The sequence below is a fragment of the Equus przewalskii genome, chromosome 9 (genome assembly GCF_037783145.1).
Source record: "Equus przewalskii isolate Varuska chromosome 9, EquPr2, whole genome shotgun sequence".
Taxonomy (NCBI): Eukaryota; Metazoa; Chordata; class Mammalia; order Perissodactyla; family Equidae; genus Equus; species Equus przewalskii.
Genome location: NC_091839.1, coordinates 34,983,701 through 34,991,478, shown reverse-complemented (window position 1 = coordinate 34,991,478; position 7,778 = coordinate 34,983,701). Strand labels below are relative to the sequence as shown.

General features: G+C 38.2%; 1 long non-coding RNA gene across 1 annotated transcript; it reads left to right on the top strand.

Annotated features, from left to right (window-relative positions):
• The first annotated feature begins 378 nt into the window (after positions 1-378).
• Positions 379-3,949, top strand: LOC139073621 (uncharacterized). Its single transcript, XR_011522541.1, has 3 exons — positions 379-2,206; positions 2,515-2,611; positions 3,810-3,949. It is a non-coding gene; the product is annotated as an uncharacterized lncRNA (long non-coding RNA).
• Positions 3,950-7,778: the final 3,829 nt, after the last annotated feature.

The window sequence follows — 7,778 nt, the reverse complement described above, 5'->3', positions numbered from 1 at the left end:
TTATTGCAGATGTATTTGTTTGCATGTGTTGATTTTCTGTTCTGACCACTAGATTGTAACTTACGCTCTCCATGAGACCAGATACCATGACTATGTTATTCACCAGTATATGTTCAACACCTATGCTTATCACTGTGTTAGGTGCTGAATAAGTACTTGATAAGTAAATTAATTATAAACCTTCAATAAATATTTAATTGTGATGGACCTAAATGGGATTATAGAAACTTGCTCTCTAGACAAAATAGAGGAGATAGCTACATGAAATAGGTTAATGTGTGATATATATATATATCGTACATATACTATAGAAATGAAGAGTCATAAAATTTCTCTAATATATATAATTTCCACCTGTTCATATAAATATCATAGAAATTCTGTGATTTATTTATATATAAACAGGTAGAAATGATTTGGTAAATAATACTTCGGCTTACTTATTATTTATAATAAGTAGATCTTGAAAATATTTTTAAAATCTGAAAATTTGCTAATATTTCTTTATATAATATTTGCCGCCAAAATAACAGGTCTATTATGCTTGAAGATGGCATAGTGTTTGGAGGGAAGATTTAAATACTAAATAAAAATAATCAACATTCATTGTGAACTGAATCATTCAAGATAAAAAAGATAAAATTTGGGGCCAGCGGCCATGCTGAATTTAACCACAGTGGCCTAGTGGTTAAATTCAGCATGCTCCTCGTCAGCAGCCCAGGTTCAGTTCCTGGGTGCAGACCTACACTGCTCTGTTAGTGGCCATGCTGTGCTGGCAGCCCAGATACTAAAACGTAGAGGAAGATTGGCATTGATGTTAGCTCAGGGTGAATCTTCCTCAGGAAAAAAAGAAAGATAACACTTTATCTGTAAATGCACTTAGTTCTACATTTACATTTAAAAAATAAAAAGAACCAGTATAGAAAGAGGGAAGTTTGACTAAATACCAGCATGGAGATGGTGTGTGGTTAGGAAGAGACTTAAAAGTTTTAGCTGACTCTGAGATCTATGTGAATATTATTGTGATAATTGCAAAAGAAGAAATAATGAAATTTTAGGTTGTATTATAAAACATAGCGTCCAGAACAAACTACATGATAAACTGTCTGTCCAGCTATATTCTTTGAGCTCAGAGAACCACATTCTAATAGACATGGGCAAACATGGACTCCTCCAGAGATTAACACAGTTGAGGACCCAGGGAAGTTGAAAGCGTCACTGGGAGGAAGAGATTGCTGTATCCCGGGATGTGAATGTGAGCATTGTCTTAATTATATAAAGCGCTATCTTGTAGGTCTGGGACTGGTGTTGATAGTGAGTCAGCAGAAAGCAGATCCAGAAAGAGCTGTGGAACTTTGAAAGTAGAATAATTTGGCTTAACCCAAGAAGGAAATTTTTAGCAAAGTAATCAAAGTATTGGAATAAGATGCTCTTTAATATGAGCTTCATAAAACCTGAAATCTTCAAAGAGAGGGTAAAAGAGAAGAAATTCATTTAATTGCCTAGGAGACTCTTTCAACTATAATGTTCTAAAATTGAATAAACAGCTAACATAATGAATCCTTTAAACCATAAGTGGTTTCTATTAAAAATCGTGGGCTTTCTCCCTTAACCTCTGCTCACTTTATCTTATTATTTTAGAATTTTCTGTTACCCACTACAGCATGTGAGTTTATCTTTCCTTTTACTGGGTTTAGTGAAAGCATGAGCAATAATCTCAATGATCTATAATTTAAACAAGAGGAGAATCATAACTTTTTTTGTTTGTTTTTTCGGTTTTTTTTTTTTTTTTTTTCAGGAAGATTAGCCCTCAGCTAACTACTGCCAGTCCTCCTCTTTTTGCTGAGGAAGCCTGGCTCTGAGCTAACATCCGTGCCCATCTTCCTCTAGTTTATACGTGGGACGCCTACCACAGCATGGCTGCCAAGCGGTGCCATGTCTGCACCCGGGATCCGAACCAGCGAACCCCAGGCCGCCGAGAAGCGGAACGTGCGAACTTAACCGCTGCGCCACCGGGCCGGCCCCGAGAATCATAACTTTTAATGAAAAGGGTAACATCTTGAACTGGGGGATGCTGGTGACAGCCCTCATTGTTTACCAGGTCTCCCCAAACTTCAGCCGCTGCCGCACTTTATAGGAGTCATTCACGCTGCAATCTGATCACCTGGAGTGGGCCAGTAGAATGAAGACCTTGTGATAAGTAGCAGTGAGTCAACTGTTATCCATTCTTCCAAGGATTAGGGGGGCGTTGGAGATCACTTATCCTTACTCCGCAATTGAACAGCTTTTACTCACAATGGCCCATGGTCACAGAGTCAGGTCAAAGTGGACTTTCAGTAGGTAGCAACAACATGGTGGGGGGATGGCGTCGTGAGTGCTAGTGGAGACATCTGTGCAGTGGACTTCAGGCAGGAGAGTGTGAGATTTGATGCTGCTCTTGCACCCTTGGTTAGTTTTATAAAGAGGCATGAGTGGACACTTAGAGAATTAAGATTTTATGTTTATATCTTTCAGTGTCTCTCAAAATGTAGTTCATGGAAGAATCACCTAAAGAAATGGGCTCATTAAAAACTGCAAATTTCTCAGCACCACCTCCGGCAATTTGAATTCAGTGAGTCAAGGACTGGGCTCAGGGAATCTGCCTTTTTTGTTTTTTTTTTAATCTAGTCTTAGGCCTCCCCCAGGGCTCCAGAACCAGAAACTTGAAGGTGGGACCAGCAATCTGTGTGTTTTTTTCTTTTACTTGCAGGGTAATATTCACCCTAAGCTAACATCCGTTGTCAATCTTCCTCTTTTTTCTTCATTTTCCCCATGAAAGCCCCAGTACATAGTTGTACATCCCAGCTGTAAGTCGTTCTAGTTCTTCTCTGTGAGCTGCCACCACAGCACAGCTACTGACAGATGAGTAGTGTAGTTCTAGGCTCAGGAACTGAGCTGGGCTGCTGAAGTGGAGCTTGCCAAACCTTAACTGCTAGGCCCTCGGGGCTGGCTCAGGAATCTGTCTTTTTCCTAAAACAGGTGAAGCCCAGGCACACAGTTCACAGAGCTCACACTGAAAACAAGTACTAGTTTAGGCAAAAATGACAACCTTGCTTTATATTTTTCAGATGTGTCCCTTGAAATACAATCAGTCATCAGGGCAAAGGGCTATGGCAAATGTCAATTTGTCTGTGTATTTGTGTGTAGGGGGAAGTGTGTGCATTCAAGCATTTAAAATATGCTTTGTGGACTACTATGGGTAAAAGAAATCATTAGAAACTGAGAAATAGTCAAGGGAAAGTAGAGAAGAAGGTACAATAATGTTGAATTCCGAGCTTCAATAAAAAATAATTCATTGGTAGGATAGAGTTGGAGTTTGCTTAGGGGTTGAATGTCAACCTTTTATGCAATAACTCACAGCAGGATGGACTGCACAATTTGCTTAGGGGTTAACAACATCTATAAGCTTGAATGGCAGACCATTATCCTTGCTATTGCTTTGCCAGCCTTACCAAGACAAGGGGACACATTACTATCCAAGCCACATAATGCTGTAATGCTACCAGTAAGCTTAGGAAGCAGAGATATTAAGAGGAAAATGATCACATGATGTTTGAAGCAGTCTTTCTGCGCTGATTGCCTCTGTAGATTTTGATGAGGAATTTACTCACCTCCTCTCAAACTTTACTGAAATAGCTACATTTAACAACGCAGGATCGCAAAGGTGATCTGTCTCCCTTTTTCCATTTACATGTAAACAGGAAAGCTGTTGATAGAATCATGGTCAATAATCACTGTATTCTTCATTTTGTGATGCTTTTGCTTTCAAGTCTGCGAAGAAAATCACATAGAACTTCAGAGAGAACTTTTGCCTGAATCACGACGCTCCAGGTAATCTGGCTACCAAGAACCAAACAAAACCGACTAAGAGCCCGCTGTTCCTTGCGCTTCAGGAGTTTGCAATGCTTGACTGCAGTTTCATATCTACAAGAACGGATTGGAGACAGAAATCATCCTCAGGCCCTAATCCCAGGGAAACCAGAAAAACAACTTATAAAGCTATTTACAGGGTAGCAGATATGAAGATATGTTTTTGATCACACACAGCATAACAATTAACTTTTAAAAATAAAGTATTTCATTAAACAACTCAAAGTGAGTGTTGTAAACTATATGAACACTTTTTAAAGTAAAATGCTAAGAATAATGAGCCTTCGTTCCTTTCCTCTTTTTCTTTGATTGTGTGGGACTCCTATGGTATGAATAGCGTGGGGGAAGTTCTCAGTGTACTTAGAGAAGAAAGGTGCCCTGTGGGAGGTGCACTGGCAGCTGCAGTCACCACTTCTCCACAGAGCACACACCTCCTTGCTCCTTGTGAGACACCTGCTGAAATGCCCCAAGCATGGACTCTGTCAGAAATGGTGGCCGTTTTACGAATGTTTTGAATCCTACCTTTTTATGTTTAGCTTGTCAGATTATTCTTTGGCTTCATTCATCTCTTTCATTATGTCTGCAATGTTCCTTCCTTTGGACTATATAAATGCATTTTAAAATCTATTTCTCACTATCTATGTTAGAGTTTCTCATCTTTTATGAGAAAACAACTTCTTTTAAAAAGTGCTTCTATTTTGTCCTAAAACAATAATGTTATAAAATGTTAAAGACATATTAAGACCTATTAGAGCTTTGATTGATCTTATAAAAGAGATTGAATTAGACTATTGGGGGAATCAGAAGAACCTTAACGGGTGAGGTGGCACTTAAATTGAGCTTTGAAAAAGGAGGTAGCGTTCCAAAAATCATAGACAGACCCAGAATGGCTTAGCAAGAGAAACTCTTAGAAATAATGAAATGCCAAAAGAAGAAAATGAATTGTTTGAGAAAGGCAAGGCAAACGTGTTTTCATTCACAAATTCCTAGGATTGAACTAATCCTATGGGGAATTCAGCATTAACCTGGGAGCTTGTCATTTATACTGCTCTTACTTTATTCCTCAATTTCTCTAAAAAAGGAGAAAAATTAAATTCAGTAACCATCCTCTCACTTCCTTTTTCCTTCTACCTTAAATCTTGTCTACACTTTGTGAGAATTTGCCTGCTAAAAAGACACAAATAATCCAAAATGGTTAAGGTAATATGATGAAGTACAATGTGTGCAAAACCTTAGGCAAATGAAGCATGATGGTTTCACTGAGCTAAAGGAGGCAGAGGTCGCGCCATATTTCCCTGACAAAACAGCAGCCTGTGAAAGTATTGACCAGCTTTTACTACTCCAAAGGAATTGGTCCCACTAACATCTTTGGCGTAATGGGCATGTTTCTTCCCCAAGGAAAGGCTGACTTCCAGTCAGCTCTTCTCTGTTTCCACTAGAATAAACCAGCTCAGTTTGGAACGAACAGAATTTTTGTTATGGGTTGAAAAGTATTTATCAATAAAGACTTTGGATTCTTGTCAGGACTTTCCCAGGATTAGAATGACATTTCTCTGCATTCAAAGCTGCCTTAGAAGAAACTCAGCAGACTATTAGATGTGATAGAGAATAGAAACATTGCTTTTTCTGTGTCTAACTTAACATAGCTTTTAGGTCTCTTCCCTGGCCAATTGTTTAAAATTATTCAAGATTGGAGGCAAAAGAGAACTTATGACATAGTTTATTCAAGATATTCAAGCTTAAAAAAACCTGAATTCTTTGGTTACATAAAATTTTCCATGGAATTTTAATATATAAAACAAAAAGAGAAATATTATTAGTATCACTTTTTTAAAGTTCAATTCTATAATTTACTGTGAAATCAGTAAAAGCAGAGAGCCAATTTTGATAAAATGAACACCTGAAATCATTCAATTACTTTCCACTTGGTTCGGTATAAAAGTATCTGTAGCGGACCTGGCCTGGTGGTATAATGGTTAAGTTCATGTGCTCAGCTTCAGCAGCCCAGGGTTCGTGGGGGTGGATCCTGGATGTGGACCTGCACACTGCACATCAAGCCATGCTGAGGCAGCATCCCACATACAAAAAAGAGGAAGAGTGGCAACAGATGTTAGCTCAGGGCCAATCTCACCAAAAAAATAAAATAAAAAAGAATCTGTAGGAACACATATTTAAAGCCAAATTCCTAAAAATCTCAGGATATCCTTTGATTAAAAAGAAATGGCAGGGCATGATTTCTTTGGAGATCAATATAAAACAAGATAATGTAACAGCCCTAGTCTATGGGTTGATGGGCTCTGGCATATTATAATTGGAAAAAAATACATATTTAGACAGATATATTGCTTTGTCTTTTTTTTTCAGCTATTAGAGTTGTGGGGGTTGTGTGTGTGTGCGTTTGCGGTTTTGCATAAAGCACATACATGATATCCTAGAGTTATGTATAATTTGGTTAGATAAGCATCAGTCTTATCCTTCACATTGGAAGAAAAGGAACTAAGACATAGAAAAGTGATTCATTCTAGGTCATTCCATGATCTACTGACAGAGAAGTAGTTAGGATGTACACTGCCTGACTCCATTGTGTTCTTCGACTATTCCCCAATGCCTGTCTAATCTTATTATTGTTGTTATGATTGATATTGTTGCTGTTAATATTGTTATTATGGTGAAAATGAAACATCTAAGAAATAATACGATCATAAATAGTTAGCACTGGAAGGGGCTTTGGAGATAAGGCTAACAGTGTCATTTCCTGAGGCTGTAAGGTGAGGTGAATGACTTGCCTGAGATCATATAAACTGTTAGTAGCAAGGACTTGAGATTTCTGACCCTGTTCGGTGTTTCCCCCTCTTTGTCTTGTTGCTTCTTAGTTCAACAGGAGTGTTCTGGAGAAACAGGTTTAAAGAAGAGAACTTCTATCACCTGAAGCAATGGCACTTAATTTTGTTTTTTGAGGAAGATTAGCCCTGAGCTAACATCTGCCACCAATCCTCCTCTTTTTTGTTGAGGAAGGCTGGCCCTGAGCTAACATCCATGCCCATCTTCCTCTACTTTATATGGGGGACGCCTACCACAGCATGGCTTGCCAAGCGGTGCCATGTCTGCACCCAGGATCCAAACTGGTGAACCCCAGGCCGCCAAAGTGGAACATACAAACTTAGCTGCTGCACTATGGGGTGGGCCCCCAATTGCACTTAATTTTTGATAGCCAGTATTTAGTGCATTCCGTTAAGAAACAGTATCGTCTGTGGATCTAGTTAAGTTTTAAATGCAACAATAAGAAGTTCTGATTTGAAATCTTTTCAAAAAATTCTTATCACTTTATTCTGAGAATTAGAAGGAATACAACCACTGTAAAACAGGTATCCTCCAAATTAGACCTTGATTCTTATCGTAAGTTTTTAGCCCAATTTACTGTACACCTGATTCTTAGAGAACTAGACATTATTTTAAATGCTGGACAAAAGAGTTACTGCTCTGTAGACACAGATGAACCAACATTTTATCCATTTGTTTTTTATGTTCCTAAACTTTAGGATATCTATACTCTCAATTGGAAAAATGAACACCATATGTAAAACATTTTCCATTGTACTTAAAGATGTTGGCTTTGTGACTCATCCAAGACTTCAACTTTCTCTGAATTTACCCTGAAAACACCACAAGCACCCATTAAGTATCCCTCAGCACTACTGAATTTGCAGTCAAAGTGGAAATATGATGCTTTCTCTGGGTTTGAATATCAAAAAGGAAAATTTATAAAGTAAAAATAACATTACAATTTGGCTTCTTTAATGAATGTAAGTAATGTATACTGAGTTTGTAATTAAAATACTTTCTGTCATTTCGAGGACCTTGAATGTTGA